The sequence below is a fragment of the Marmota monax genome, unplaced genomic scaffold (genome assembly GCF_021218885.2).
Source record: "Marmota monax isolate L192 unplaced genomic scaffold, Marmota_monax_Labrador192_F-V1.1 WCK01_AAM20220418_F8-fsc00018, whole genome shotgun sequence".
NCBI classification, from domain to species: Eukaryota; Metazoa; Chordata; class Mammalia; order Rodentia; family Sciuridae; genus Marmota; species Marmota monax.
Window position 1 is genome coordinate 13,621,238 of NW_026692201.1, and position 15,763 is coordinate 13,637,000.

Genomic DNA, 15,763 nt, shown 5'->3' on the forward strand with positions numbered 1-15,763 from the left:
AAGGTGAGTAGGAGCAGGTGGATTTTATGGAAAAAATTTTGCAATTGACTCACTAATACAGTTTTTAGGACAAGATTTGAAAGCAAATTATACTACATAAATGAAGAAAAACCAAAATCCAAGAAAAGTAAAAAAGTGAGGGTTTTGCCATGATGCAATTTATTAGTCTGTTTTTTATTGTTTGTAATTTATTTTATATGGTGCTGGGGAATAGAACTCAGGACCACACACATGCTAGGTAAGAGCTCTACCACTGAGCTACAACCCAAGTCAAATATATATTAATTTTGTGTGATGAACAGAAATACATATATGTAATAAGTGCAGCATTCAATAGTTATTTTAGTTTGGGAGTGTATGTGAAGATGTTTGTGCCTTAGGTGAGATAATTACCTAAAATAATTACCAAAGCTATGCAACTACATAACCACATTTCCACAGTCAGAAGCTCCAAATACAGAAGCTATGACTAGAGATAGATTGCAAGGTACTTAAAGTTAGGCCCCATGTTTTTCATTTCACTTATGCAATCACCAGATCATCTTATGCTGACTGTGCTCAAGGAGCACAAGATAAATCATGACAATGTATGAATCGACCATCTCTACATATCTGAGCACAGATAGTCATTTTTCCTAATTCATCACTCAGTTCTGTGGAAGATTTCTTATTTACCTACCAGGACACCTACACCTGTCATGCCAAAGCCAGCCTCTCACTATTAAAACCACCGTAAACACAGCAAGACATACTGTGCAGAGAAATCGTGCACTGCTAAGATGAAGACATAATGAGAACAAGTAATGAGCAGAATAACAATTTGCTAACAGAAGACAAATTTTCTTCCCTTGGAAGCAATGCCTACAGAGAATATCAACAAGAAAACACAATACTTCACACTGCTTCTCTGGGATATATTTTCTTATCAAACAAAGCATTGCTTATCATGATGAAAAGGAAAATGGATCCATGGCTAATGCTGATAAGTTAACAGATATAATGTGGTGCAGTAAACATCCATTTATCATTCTGCTGCTAAGAAACAAAAGGAAATAAAATAACAAAGAAATGTAAAAGCAAAGCTATATTCCTTACATATGAAATGAATAAAGTAAAGCAATAATTGACAGCCAACTAAGAAGTAAAATATTTAAAGTCAAATTTAAAATTAAAATCAAAATTCTTTCATTTTGAAGCAGAAGGAGGATAGATTAAGATACTATTTCTTTCTTGAATTAAAGTGCCTATCATTTATGTAAATCTCAGAAACAGCAACTATCCCCCACCAAGAAAGACAAATGAGGCAATATTGTGTTCTATTAAATATCATATTGAAAACCTAAGCCATGGTTGGAAATTCTCATTACCCAAGCAAGATTTTCCCAAGTAATCATAATAGCCCTGTATTTGCTAAATAATATAGGCACCCTCCTATAGCTTATTGATATTTTTTGCTTGTTGAGTTGTTAGAGTCCGTAAACAATTCAAGATGGCGCCTGGCATTTTGCCAGAGGGAGTGGTTTGTGAAGTAACGCCCGCGAGCCATTAAGTGTGGAGATTCCTTATTGGTTGACTGCTGTATCTTGTTTATGTTAATTAAGATAAGCTGTGTGGAATGTATATATACCCCTCCTGTCCTATAATAAACGGCTCCCACTCCTGCTGAATCAATGTACACAAGTTGCTCGTCACCCACCGGTTAGTTTGCTGCAGCCGGACTGCGGCATTGAGTTTTTAAAGTAATCTACCATTCTCTTAAAATGAAATAATATTAAAAATATTATCAATAGTGCTGTAAGTCTATAGACTATGAAAATAAAACAAAATAAATTTAAATGACAATAGGCATACATTTAATTATTCTACTATGAAATACAAAACAAGCAATACCTAACTGATGTGCCTAAGAATTAAACAGTTATATTGACAGTCATGTCATTATTGGAAAAAAAAAACAGAAAGCTCACCAGCATTTTACTAACTTTCATCAACATAATCAGTATACATAATTCCCATTAACATACCAGTTGGGTATATTATGTAATTTGTTGGTATCCATTATAAAAATTGTCACATATTTATCAATTATACTCTTATGAGGCTTCAATATACTAAATTCTCATTCAAATGTCTTCAATCAAGTTTTAGGAGTAAGAGAGTATAATTCTTTAATAGAAATAACATGCATATTTTAAAAAATATGAATATCATTTATATCTTGCCATTTGAGACTGTTTATTTGTTTCAATATAGTTGCAAAATAGTTAATGTATTTAAGTTTACTAAACCTCACTTTCCTATCATGAAGTGAAAAATGGAAATAGACTCCATATAACACATACATATATTTAGCACAAGTCCAGGCACATAGTAAGCACACAAGTAAGATGGCTTTATTTGTTAACCACCAATCATGGAAAAATACATTAAGTCAATATTATATGGATCCCTGAAGCCTTTCCTTTTTAATGTGACTAGCATCTTACTTATACAATAAGTCTTCCTTTATATGGGATCTTAAATACATTTTTGGTTAATGTTTTCTTATTAAGCATATTTAAAAACTATTTAATTTTAATTCAACTATCTTATTCCCACACTGTATACACTTTAAAAATAGAAAGTCTTACCAAAACCAAGAATAAAATCACTAATTAAAGTATTCACCCACAAAAAATTCTGAAACAGAAACATATCTACATGTAGGAAGGTTGTGTGGAAAACACTAGAATCAGTCGTTTTATACATGTCAGATTCATATGAAGCTTCACTTGAAAGTTATATACAAAAGTTCTTAAAATCCATGGCTTATTATTAATAAGATAAACAAAAGACGATCTGAGATTATTTTTAGTACCCTCCCATAGTTTTCACCACACTTTCCTTCTAAAATGTGTATAACAACAAGTATAAGTGAGGTATAAAGGAGAGAGATGTGGTTTTAAACAAGGGAGTGCTATTCTGGTTCGAGATTATTTTTAGTACCCTCCCATAGTTTTCACCACACTTTCCTTCTAAAATGTGTATAACAACAAGTATAAGTGAGGTATAAAGGAGAGAGATGTGGTTTTAAACAAGGGAGTGCTATTCTGGTTCAGTCAGCATTTTTGCTGCTGTGACCAAAAAACCTGACAAGAACAATTAGAGAAGAAAAAGTTTATTTGGTGACTCACAGTTTCAGAGGTCTCAGTCCTTACATGGCTAACTCCATTCCTTGGGGATTAGGTGAGATAAGACATCTTGGCAGAAGAGTGTGGCAGAGGAATGTAGCTGGCAACATGGCACCAAGAAGAAGAGAGAGACTTCACTTGCAAGATACCAAATATATAACCTAAAAGCATGCCCCCTGTGACCCACCTAGCCACACCCTACCTGGCTTCAGTTACCACTCAGTTAATCCTTATCATGGGATTAATTCACTGATTAAATTAAGGCTTTCACAACCCAATCATTTTACCTCTAATCCTCTTGTATTGTCTCACACATAAGCTTTGGGGAGACCCTTTATCTAAACCATAACAATTTTCAAAAGTAGAAAATCTATCCATGTAACCAAAAGAGAAAAAAAAGAAAACTTTGGGCTGGGGCTGTAGCTCAGTGGCAGAGCACTTGCCTAGAATGTGTGAGGCCCTGGGTTCAATTTTTAGCACCACATAAAAATAAACTAATAAAATAAAGGCATGCTGTACATTTACAATTTTTTTAAAAAAGGAAAACTTCCATAAATGTAGCTATTTTGTATTTCAAAATAAAAGACTCATTTGAAGTGAATGGCTGTAATAATTCAGTCTTAATGTCAAGCAAGATTTTGTGCTATGAAAAACAAATTGATGATTACAATGTGGATGTGGTGTTCACTCTATGCCACACAATTTTTTAGTATACCTCACTATTCTAACATGATTGAACTATCCTATCAAGATTGAACTCTCCCTTAACTTACCTTGATTCAAAAAGCTTGCAATCTATTTGTTTTCCTGTCTTGTATATCCTTCATATATCAGTTCATCCTCTTTTTAATTTTTCATTTATTTCTTCCTATAAAGTACAATAACAAATCATCAATGAATGCTGGCAAAGTTTGGTTATTTCGCAATCTTAAAAATCTAGAGCATACTAATATCAAATTTAATGTTATCAAAATTATTTGTCTCATCATTTTTTAAAATTGAGATAAATAAACTTTTTTAGTTTTCTTTTTCTCTCTGACCAAAACACCTGACAAGAAAAACTAAGAGGAGGGAAAATTTATTAGGGGCTCAGTTTCAGATGTTTAATCCATAGATGGCCAACACCAGGCTCTTAGCCTAAGGTAAAGCAATACGTTATGTGGAAAGGCCCAACAGAGGAAAGTTGCTCAGCATATAGCATTGTCAGGAAGCAGTGGGATGGGACCTGGAGAAGATACACCATTCCAGGGACTATCCCCACTGACCCACCTCCTCCAACCTTGCCCCACGTGCCTACAGTTACTACATAGTCATTCAAACTAGGATAGACTGGGTTAGAGCTCTCATAATCTTATTACTTTATCTCAGAACATTTCTAGATTAATACAGTAGCTATTGTGGGGACACCTCAAATCCAAACCATAATATTATACCCCTAGCCCCCAAAACACATGCCCATCTCTAAGAGTCCTGTAGTCTCAATGGTTTCAGCATTACTTAAAAGTTCAAATTTGAAGTCTCCCCTGAGACCCATGGCAAACTCTTGGCTCTGAGACCCTATAAAAATCAAAATCAAGTTACATATATCCAATGTAAAGTGGCATAAACATTCCCATCCCAAAATGAAATAATACAGTCATAGAAACAAGGATTGGGGCAAAAACAAGACCAAAACCTATCCAGACAAATAGATCCTGAACTCTGCCTGCAACTCATATACAGTATTTAGGACACATTACTTCCAAAGGAATTGGGCAGCTCTGCCCCTTTGGTCTTGTCCTTTGCGGCACAAGGTATGCTCTCTTAGCAGACAGTCCATGTTACTAGCATCTCCATGTTACTGGTGACTGCATTCCACTTTTGACTTTACCTCCACAGTTTAATGCATCACCTTCTAAAGGGAAGCCCACAGATATTCCAATCTTAATACAGTTTTCCTGGGCTCCCAGGCTTTCTTTTGAAATCTCAGTGGAAGCCTCCATGACCCCTCAATTATAGCATGCTGCATTTCTGCAGAACCAGCACAATGTGGATGATGCCAAGGTTTGTCACCAACTCATACAATACTTTGGTTCCCTGGTATTATGGCTGCAGTGGCCTCTGAGTGACTGTGTGACTCAGCGTGGTAAAATGACTTTAAGCCCCCTTGTGCAAGCATGGGGTCCCAACAATCTCTTCTCAAAGAAATTTTTCCTTCCAGACCCTTAAGTCTACAATGAGGGTGGTCTTGAAAATTCTTAGCATGCCCTCAAGATTTGTTTCCTATTGACTCTGTGCAAAGTACTTAGCATCACTTGAGAGACTATAATTTCTTCAACAAGTAAAACTTCCTTGGCTCCAGCTTTACATACACTTTATTGACCAAACTGCAAGTTTTTAAAATCCTTCAGTTCTGCTTTCTGCACCTGATTCACACAGTAAACCTGACTAAAAACTTCCAGAAATATCCATGCCACTCCCTGAATGCTGTGATACCTTGAAATTTCCTCCAACAGATTAATTAGTCCATCACCTTAAACCAGAATATAACATTAGTTGTCTCTACTCCAGTTCCTAATAGAGTCCTCACTTCCCTCTGAAACCTCATGAGTAAAGTCCACATTCCTATTAATATTCTTGTCTTATGAACTTCCACCAGAATTGCCCATTAAGCTCTGTTTATATCCTATTTTTTTTTCAAGTCTGCATATCCAAACTTATCAAAATCCCTTCTGCCATCCAGCTCCAAAGGCTTCTGAACCACATGATTAGGTAAGTCACAGCAACAATGCTATTTTTGGGGTTTTTTTATGTAGTTTTTCACTGCTATTACAAAAATATCTGACAAGAACAACTTAGAGGAGAAAAAATTTATTTGGGGCTCACAGTTTCAGAAGTTTCAGTCCATAGATGACCAACTCCATTGCTCTAGGATCAAGGTGAAAAAGAACATTGAGGACAAATGGCTCAGAAGAGGAAAGCTGCTCAGCTCCTAGTAGTATTGGGAAGCAGAAAGAGAAAGTGAGGGGAAGTGGCCACAGGAAATATGTTCCCTTCCAAGGCATACTCCCCCTAAATCACCTTCTCTAACCATGCCCCACTTGCCTACATTTACCACATAGTCATTCAAACCATGATGAACTGTTAGCTTTTATAATTCAACCGCTTTACTTCTGAACATTCCTACATTAACACAGGAGCTTTTCAGGGAGACACCTCACACAAAACATAACAGTAACATAAAATTTACTCTATTGAAGCATACTCATCAGTGATTGGTGTTCAGTGTATTCATAAGGTCGTGCAGCCATCATCATTGTAGGTCCCAAAACATTTTCATCATCACTAAAAGAAATTGCATACCAATTAGTGATCTCTACCATTTTTTTTCTTTTTTCCTAGCCCCTGGCAAATGTTCTGTCTTACTTTCTGTCTCTATGAATTCGCTCATTCTGGGCATTTTTATATAAATGGGATTTCACAGTATGTTACCATCAAAATTTAATCACAAAATTTAAAGACAGAACATTTGCAAACCCTTGAGAATATGACAGCAGAATTTAATTAAAGAAATACTTATAGCTATATTTATATAATAATACTGGTAGGAGAGAATTGTAGTGGAGGAAAAAACACAAAAAATGTTGGAAATACAATGTTTACTAAGATTTTACTTAAATATATTCAATTTCCACCTCTTACTTAATCAAAATGACTATGGAAAAAGCCTGGCCATTTGTGTTTTTACAAAGCTTTCTGAGAATTATGATGTTTGACCAGATTTGCTTAAGGTTATAGTCTGATTCATTTCTAATATAGGCCATTTTTAGCAGCTTATTTATTCAGTGACCAAACACAAATAGGTAAGCCATTCAATTTTGCAATTTTTTAAAAAAATGCATAATATAAAATTCAAATAACAACCACATCTCATGTTAATGTTTCATAATGTTTTAACCTGCTTATTTAATGATTTATTGCTTAATTATGTTTTAGACATCTACAAATGTGCATAATTTAAAGTTTTTGAAATGAGATTAAATGCATATTTATTTCATTTTTTTGTACTTGCTTTCGTTTTGCATAAGCAATGCTACATTTACTCCTGCAAATCAATGCAAACAGAGAAATTATGCTCTTGCAAATTGTTTCATACATACTTATAAATAGACTCTTATCTACGAGAAAAATATTTGATAGTTCAAATGTCATGAACACTTCATATATAATATTAATTTATAATAAGTTGCTGAATATTGAAATAACTGAAGATATGATAAAGACCAACACAATTTCATTTACACTTAGTATTTCCAATATACCAGTAAGTACACTTTATTTCGTTCCACGTTTCCTTCACAATTATTTTGTCACTTCTAACTGCTTCAAACTTGTCTCAATAATTAAATGCTGTGAATTAAATCACATATATACAGATATATTTAATCAATCACTTTATAACATTGCATAAACAATGCTACATTTATTCCTATAAATCATCTTTTATGCAACACCTCTTATGCAAACTATGTTAAATTGAGATGCCAGAAGGTTATACTTGAGCACAACCTTTATTGTTAAAATAAAAGCACCTATATTAAACTACTTAAAAAACTGTAAAATCACAATGTTACTACCTTTCTTACCCACAATCAGAGATCACACAGGTGATTTTTAAAGGAGAGGGCAATTTAAAATATATGCACTGTTGGAAATATCACAGTGAATCTTATTTGTCTGTACAATAAAAATAAATAAATGGGATGGCAAGAAATCAATGTAAGTAGTGATTATATCGAGGCAAGGAGTAAAAATAGAAAGAGAAAATTAAGAGTTTTGAAGCACTTAACTACATTGAGATTGAGTTTTATTTGGAATACAATTTTTAAAAAAGTTTTATTTTAGCAGCTGGCCCTATTAACCTAATATATCCAGGAACATCTACCTTCCCTACCTTCTCACCACCTCTCTAGTACTTTTGCAAGAAAAATATATTGACTCAAGACAGTTGTTTGTGAAATATCTTGCTCCTTTCCCCAAACTTTTTTGTGTGTCCTTATTCTTCTCAACTGTTTCCTCTTTCTAGCTATAATATTATGAATTCTTTACATGTTTCCCTCATGTTAATTTTTGGGCAGTCTTTGTGACTGAGGGTAAATGGAATTACAATTCATTGAGGAAATCCTAAAGTTTCATCCAGATTTAAGAAAAAAAATATATTTTTTCACTGATTCATTTTAGTTTCAGAGGTAATTTGCTTGCTTCCCACCTCACCTCCCTCTTCCTACTAATCTTTCATCAATTCTGGCTTTTCAGTTTTTAGTTATAGGTTTCTTTGTGTCAAGGTTTCTTTTAAGAAGGTAATATTTTTAAGAAGGCAATTGTAAATATTAGCAGGTCCTTTGGTCTAACCTTTTTATAAGGTAAAGAATACTTTTTACTGAAATAGATCCATAGCCTTCTGGCTTAATCATTTTTACAATTTTGAGTTCTCATATCAGATTTCATATCATAAATTACATTTACTCTTAGAATTTTTCTTTCTTCTTCCTTCTCTCAGACTGTCTCTTGCTTGCTTGCTTTTGCTCAGCATTCTCTTGATCTTCCCAATAGTGTTTTCTTTTCAAAGTGTTAATTACCCATTTTTGGACTTCAGTCTCAAGGTATACATAATAAAATGTCTCCATTTTTCCTGAGGTTAAAATCCACACATGTACCTATAGCATATACCAAGTAAGTCTACTTTTTGATTCCAAATACGCATACTTAAAACACAATAAAACTTTCATTGTGGTGTCCAGTTGTATTAATATAACATCAGATTTACTGAAAGAAAATGTATCTTCTGGGGCTAGGTGGCTTTGTTTCTTAATAATACTGTTGTTTTATATTTAAGTCTAAATTACGATATGATTAAGTATTATGGGAGTTTATCCTAAGTTATGCTAACTCATGTATGACAATAATGTTCAATCTAGAATAATAAAAGTGTGCATTCAGATAATACACATGACCCACTTTTAAAGACTGCATTTTAATTGTCAGTAGGGAGATAAATTTATAGCTGCAACTATAAACATGGCTCTTGTTCTGGATACCATTTTTTCTTTGCCACTTACTCTGACACATGGAAGATTTCAGTTATCTCTCTTCTCTCCTTAGGAATTTAATCACTAGTTGCATAACACATCTCATTCTCATTCCAAGAAGGTGAAAGAATTACTCTATATAGTAATCTTGCCCTCCTTTCCCCTAGCTGTTGATTGCTTACTTTTTGATGTTATACTACAGAAATAGAAAGTGATTTAAGTTTACTTTTCTCCTTTGGAGTCACGATGAATAATCATAAGGATGAGCCAATATGTTTTAAAAAAGATAATAACTCTGTTGTGTTCATTTTCTCAAAACAGATGCCCCCTAGAAGGCATATTTCATTTTTGAGACTTTAAAAATATTACCCAGCATGGGATTGGATGGATGTATAATTTATAAGTCACAAACTGTGTGATATCACAATAAACTCAAAACTTACAAATTCAGAATAAACTGTTAATATTTATAAGATGCCACAGTGCCTCTTACCTAGATTAATGTACACTGAAACTACATTTTTTCTAAAGTTGAAGCATAATTTATTCTATAAAGGAATAAGAACAAAAATAATGATCTCAAAGTAATAGGAGAATAATATTAGTTTGGATGTATTGTAAGTATATATGTAGCTACTAATACTAAGCATGGTAAAACATTAACAAAATCATTTGCATAAAAATGAGATGAAATTTAAAAGAGAGAAGAAAGTTCAGCTCTATTATTTATAAATTGGTAATTCATCAAGAAAATGCTGCTAAACATTGCTTAGATTGCTACAATTTAAAAAAAAAAATTTGGAGGGTACAGCATGAGCCAATCTTGGCAGGTTAGTCTTTATAAAATATTTCCTTCTGAACTTAGAATAGGATACTATTCTTCAATAAAAAATGTCTCTATCAATAAATTCTGTTCTACTTTTCTGTCAAATATTCATTCAGATTCTCTTCCCTCTGGAAAATCTGCTTAGAGATAAGGTAGTTGATTGAGTGAAGAGGTCTGAAGTCAAAAGAACCATAAATTGAGGCAGGCCATCTCATACAAAAAAACACGAACATCAAAAAATAGCTGTAGATTCATTCCTCACCTCTGTCAGTAACTACATCACCTCAGATAAGTCTGAGTCTTAGACAAGTTTATCCACTTATATAAAGAAAGTTATAAAATGTAACAAGGGCTTTCTATGAGGAATATCTCTGTATGAGTGTGTGTATATTCCATATATATATCCATGCCACTCACTGAATGCTGTGATACCTTGAAATTTCCTCCACCAGATTAAAAAAAATTCAGCCAGAATATAACATCAGCTGTCTCTAGTCATATATAGATATTCTATATTCATTTTATTTTATTTATATAATCTTTATATAGTGATAATTTAATCATACTTATTCAGAGATTCTTGTTTTACATCTCTTGTTCCCATATAATTAATAGAACTTCTTTCTATCTCAAAATGCCTAGGGAAGATAGTATGTTTTCTGTATTTATACAAAATCTATTATGCAGTCAATAGTAACATCTCGCAACAAGATCAGGAAATGAAACATTTTTAGATATTTTAATGAATCAAACCAAATGAAATGTCCAGTTTAGTTACATGGTAAAAAGAGGAAAACTTCACAGAAAAATATGATTATGCTATATAATCTAGAGATATCTGACTTAGGAATCATTATTAGAAATAATAAAAATAACTCCAAACACTAAGCAAATGAAAGGAAAGCACATCACAGTGATTATTTATGCCTCATAAATTTATGCTTCATGAATTCAAGTTTTAAAATCAAATTAAATTAATATTGTGGTATAATAAATATTAGATATTATGTTTGGCAACCCAGTACTTTGAAAGGTTAATCCACAGATGGAATAATAAAATAATAGAATATCATTAGAAATAGAGAGTATGAATATTTGAATATAGGAGGAAAAAAAGTAAGGGATGTGATAAGGTAGGAAGAGATCAGGCCAGAAAAAGATAAACTGGATCATCTAAAACCTTGTAGGCCATTCTGAATGCAGGCCTTAACAATGCTCAAGACCATAGATGTCCCTAGAATGTTAATGGTGATGACAGCAACAACAACATCAGTGAGTATTGAAAGCTCTGGAATACTTTGTTAGATACAATAATAAACCTTAACAAGTATGAAGTTGTTTAATCTTCATACACTCTGGAGGTTAGATACTGTCACTAGCCTACCTGTTTACAGACAAGGAAACTGATAAATTTAGAGGAGAAGTAACTTTCCCCAAATCACACCTTAGCAAGCTGCACATCTGTAGTTCACATTCAGAGAGCCCAGATCCACAGGCCTGCTCTTAACACCAGCACACTGCTTCTTCTCCTGTTTAGCAAATAAAGCACAGTAAAAATACATGCTTCTGAAAGATCTGGCTGATTCAGTGTTCAATGTTTATTGTGCAGTGTGGAGCATAGGTTAGAAAAAGCACAAACATAACGGCTAAGAAGTGTTTGTAACGATTCAAATAAGAAATAAGTGTACTAAAATAAAATGCTGTGATGGACAGAAGTTGATGGATCATGAAACATTAAGCATCAAAAAGGAGTAGCATGAATAAGACTAGACAGCTGGTTGACTGCAGCCAGAAAAAGACAGTAAAATGTCATGTCACCACCAGATATTTTCTGGGGATTTGAGGTGATGATATTACCTTTAGCTATGAAATATATAAGGGGAGAGATGAACCTCAGTTTCAAGCATGTTGAGTTATAGTTGCCTGTTGAACAAGTAGGTGGAATTTTTCATAAATGTATTCTATAATATGAAATAGAGATCTAAGCTGAAGACAAAGACAATTGATACCACCTGAACAGAAAGAGTTATCCAAGAAGAAGTCTGACTATCACCAGTGGAAATGAATGAATTTTTCCAAAAGTAAATTCATCTAGTTATTTGAAACCCCCACCATACCATTTTCACTTACAGGTAGGAACAATAATTAAAACAAACTAGCTTGAATTTTATTATTTTCCTTCAATAAAAAAGATGATGAATTGTATTCAGAGGAAGGAAGCTAGAGGAAACAGGAATAGAATTAAGAAAACTAAAAAACTTACAAACCAGTGAGACCAAACCCTAGAGATTATGAGAGAAGTACTGATTGAAAGAGGCATATGTTTGATTAGTCTACTGTCTTTCCATCTAAATCAATATGTCACCACACTTTCTCACTCCACCAAGCAGCATTAGGTCATGTCATCAGCATTTGACTTTTTCAAAGAGGAAAGGTCAAAAGAAGTACAACAAAATTGATGCATTTATCCTGTTTTTTTTTTTTGGGGGGGGGTAGGGGGGTTGTTTTTGTTTTTGTTTTCAGAATTAAAGATAATAGAGAACCTGCCATGGCATAAAATCTACAAATAAAAAACGTGTCAAGAAGATGAAAAAGAACCTTACAATATTGATCTACTGAATTCTTCATCCTCACTCTGAATAACAAAACTCTTTATACCCACCTCATGAACTTTTCAGTAATTTTCTGAGATGTAGATAAATCACTCTGTATTTTCATATAATAAGAATGCTCTGCTGTCAGTCAGAAGTAGACAGCGTGGAACCTGCTTAAATAAATTATTTTTCATCCCCTTTTCTCTTTCAGAAGATAATAGTTTTTACATTCAAGTACAGCTTAGTTTTACATAACAAGAAAAAGTGTGAGAACAGATAAACAGCATTCTAAAGTTAGAATACATTCAAAAATCTCCGATTTTAAAAGCTACGTTATGGCAGTTGCATTTTCTAAGTGTTTCTTCATTAAAGGTGAAACCTTCTTATCTCATTTGTGTTGAAAATATTTTAAATAATATGTAACTTATATCCTTCAAAATGGTGTAAGATCTTCTTTCTTTAAAACTTTAAGTGTCTCTATTTCTAACATTGTCAGTAAAATTGAAATGTTCGTTTTAAAATGGTCTCAAAATTTAAGAGTCTCACTCAACAATTATTCTCTATTCCTATAATGTCCTTCTCAAGGAAAAATTCAGAGGTCTGCCACAAAGAAACTTGTTTAATCCATTTAGGTAAGAGCAACCTTATTTGGTCAGTATGTTGCAAAGCAAATCAAGTTTTGTCTGCTTCGAAGTCATCCCATCTCTCTGAGTGGCCCCACATAGCTCTGTAAATCAGCAAGGCTGGCCAAGGGACCTGAAGAGCAGGACACTATGTGAGAATGCCCACAAGGTCCTCTATGGTACCTGTGTCTCTGTCCCCTTCTTCAGAATAAAACACTTTTCAGGACAAAAGACACCTCCCTTAAATGTAAATTTTTATTCTCAGTAAATTTTTTGCCCAATTTGTAAAATCCAGCCATACTTCCTGAGATTTATAGTACATTCCTTCTTTTGCTGTCAGCACACCATGGTCACAATAAATAAATTAATAAATAAATAAACAAACAAATACATGAATAAATCTGGTCCAGATTTACCTTTCACAACTATTAAACATCAGTTCACAATCTCTGAAGTATTCAGGGACAAGTATTTGTTTTTCCTTTCCTTTTCTCTAATGATTGAAGCAGGATTTCATGATGCTCCTCATTTCTGCTATCTAAAGGAATCTTGGGCATGGTTGGTATCAGCAACCAAAAAATATTCTCAGCAACAAACAAAGTCAACAAATCTTTAATAATTCACTATACGACTGTCAGCCTAGCTGTCACCTTGATTCTAATACACTCCTCATTTATTTATTTCTCCACACTAATCCCTAGGTTGCATGCATGTGTGTATGTTCTGGGAATCAAACTCAAGAACTCAACTCATGCTTAGGCAAACATTCTACACTGATCTACACCCCAATCCCCTGGGTTATTTTCTAAAATGCTGCAGTTTCCTAATGTACACATCTTTTCTATGTTTGAAATACAATAATAACTCCATCTTCTACAAGACAAAATGAAAAATTTTTACTATGTGGCCCAAACTTTTTTCTCCATCCCACTTTGTAGTACTTTCATGAAAACCCATTAGTGCATCACTGTTAAGTACATGAATTTTTGTCACATAGTTTCCTAGCTGTCACCTTTAGCATGTGCTTTTTGCTCTGGCAGTAATGTTCTTCTCATTTCTTTCCATAGAAAATCTTAATTTTCCCTGAAGCTTCAGCACTAAAACCCCAGAATTCAGAACTCCAGATTCACATTAATTCCCCTACACAGGTTTCTAGTGAAGCACATCAGAACCTATCTTTCAACCTTCACTGCATACTTGCAGACTAGCAACTATAAGCCCACTCATGTCTAAGCCCTGAAGAAAATATGGCAAACAAGGAAAGGCCTCAATTAATGCAAAAATTACAGCATATCTAGTTTTGCAGATCTTTTTTAGGTTTATTTTTGATTATAGAATTAGACAGTGATCCAGACCAAAAGTGGTTTAAAATATCCCAGTGTACTTTAGGGGTAGGTTATATCTATAGCCAGAGAAAAGGAAATCACATGCAGAAAGGAGAAATGGGGTACAGACATCCTGACCTCTGCTTATTTGAACATGATTTGGGCAGTTGGCCACTTGATTGGTCAGGACTCAGCTATCTGTTACAATTGTGGCTTACAATTTGCTTACACATCATGTTAGGCTACAGTTCACTATGTACTGAGAAATACTTAGGCCAAACTTAAAATCTGTACTGAGGCAGCTTCAGACCAAAGTTAACACCCATCTCACGAAACAATCTTGTGAGGAAGACAGAAAATAAATGAAAATGAAATATAGTTGGGATAGGAGAAATAAAGGATAGGTAGAAAGGAGACAAAAGGAAGCAAAAGGAGACTACAACTTCAATCTGAAAGCCTTGTGTTTTCTCACCTTCCCTTGCCTAGCCAGGATCCATCCTAGCCTCTGACTCTTCAAGCCAGTATTTCTCCCAAGTCTATCACTCCCAGATTCTTGGGAATGTACCCATCTTCACAATATTAAATTTACTTGATATCCATTCATTTTTGAAAATTTTTCTGTGTGAGGTACTTGTTTTAATAGATTGAGAAAAGGGGATAAAATATTTTAAGAACCATATAATATAGGATACATTCTAAACATTCTTTATGGGTCAGATAATGAAGACAATATCAAAGATCTTGTGAACAGTCAGACTACCATAAACCATCCTGGGACCAATATCATCACCACTAATATTATCCCCACAGGCCTGTCACAGCCACACCTCAGAAAGTTTCTTTTGAAAGAGCCCAAGACCCCAAAACACGTCTCACTTTCAAGACAGCCCTCATTCGCTCTTGAATGTATACTCCTAGTTTTCCTAATTCTCTACTTGTGCCTCAATCTGACACATCTTAGTTCTTTTCTGTGATATTTGTCAAGAACCTGAGATGAGATCCCCCTTCCTGAGACCTCCTTAGGCTCCTGTCTGGTGAGATGGCGATAAGATAGTGACTGGTAATAACATTTCCATGAAGATAAAGTAAGATAAGAGAATAAAGAGCTGAATAATGTCTAAGTTCGCTGAAGCATCTGGTAAGAACTAACTGAAGAT

The 15,763-nt window shown here is 33.9% G+C and overlaps 1 long non-coding RNA gene across 1 annotated transcript in view; it reads right to left on the reverse strand.

The window, feature by feature from the left end:
• LOC124081845 (uncharacterized) overlaps positions 1 to 15,763 on the reverse strand; it is a 158,246-nt gene that overhangs the window by 74,580 nt on the left and 67,903 nt on the right. The window contains exons 3-6 of the long non-coding RNA XR_009225492.1: positions 6,415 to 6,494; positions 6,036 to 6,141; positions 3,944 to 4,038; positions 3,174 to 3,270 (exon numbers count right to left, since the gene is read on the reverse strand). This is a non-coding gene — a long non-coding RNA (uncharacterized LOC124081845). The remainder of the gene's footprint in view (positions 1 to 3,173; positions 3,271 to 3,943; positions 4,039 to 6,035; positions 6,142 to 6,414; positions 6,495 to 15,763) is intronic.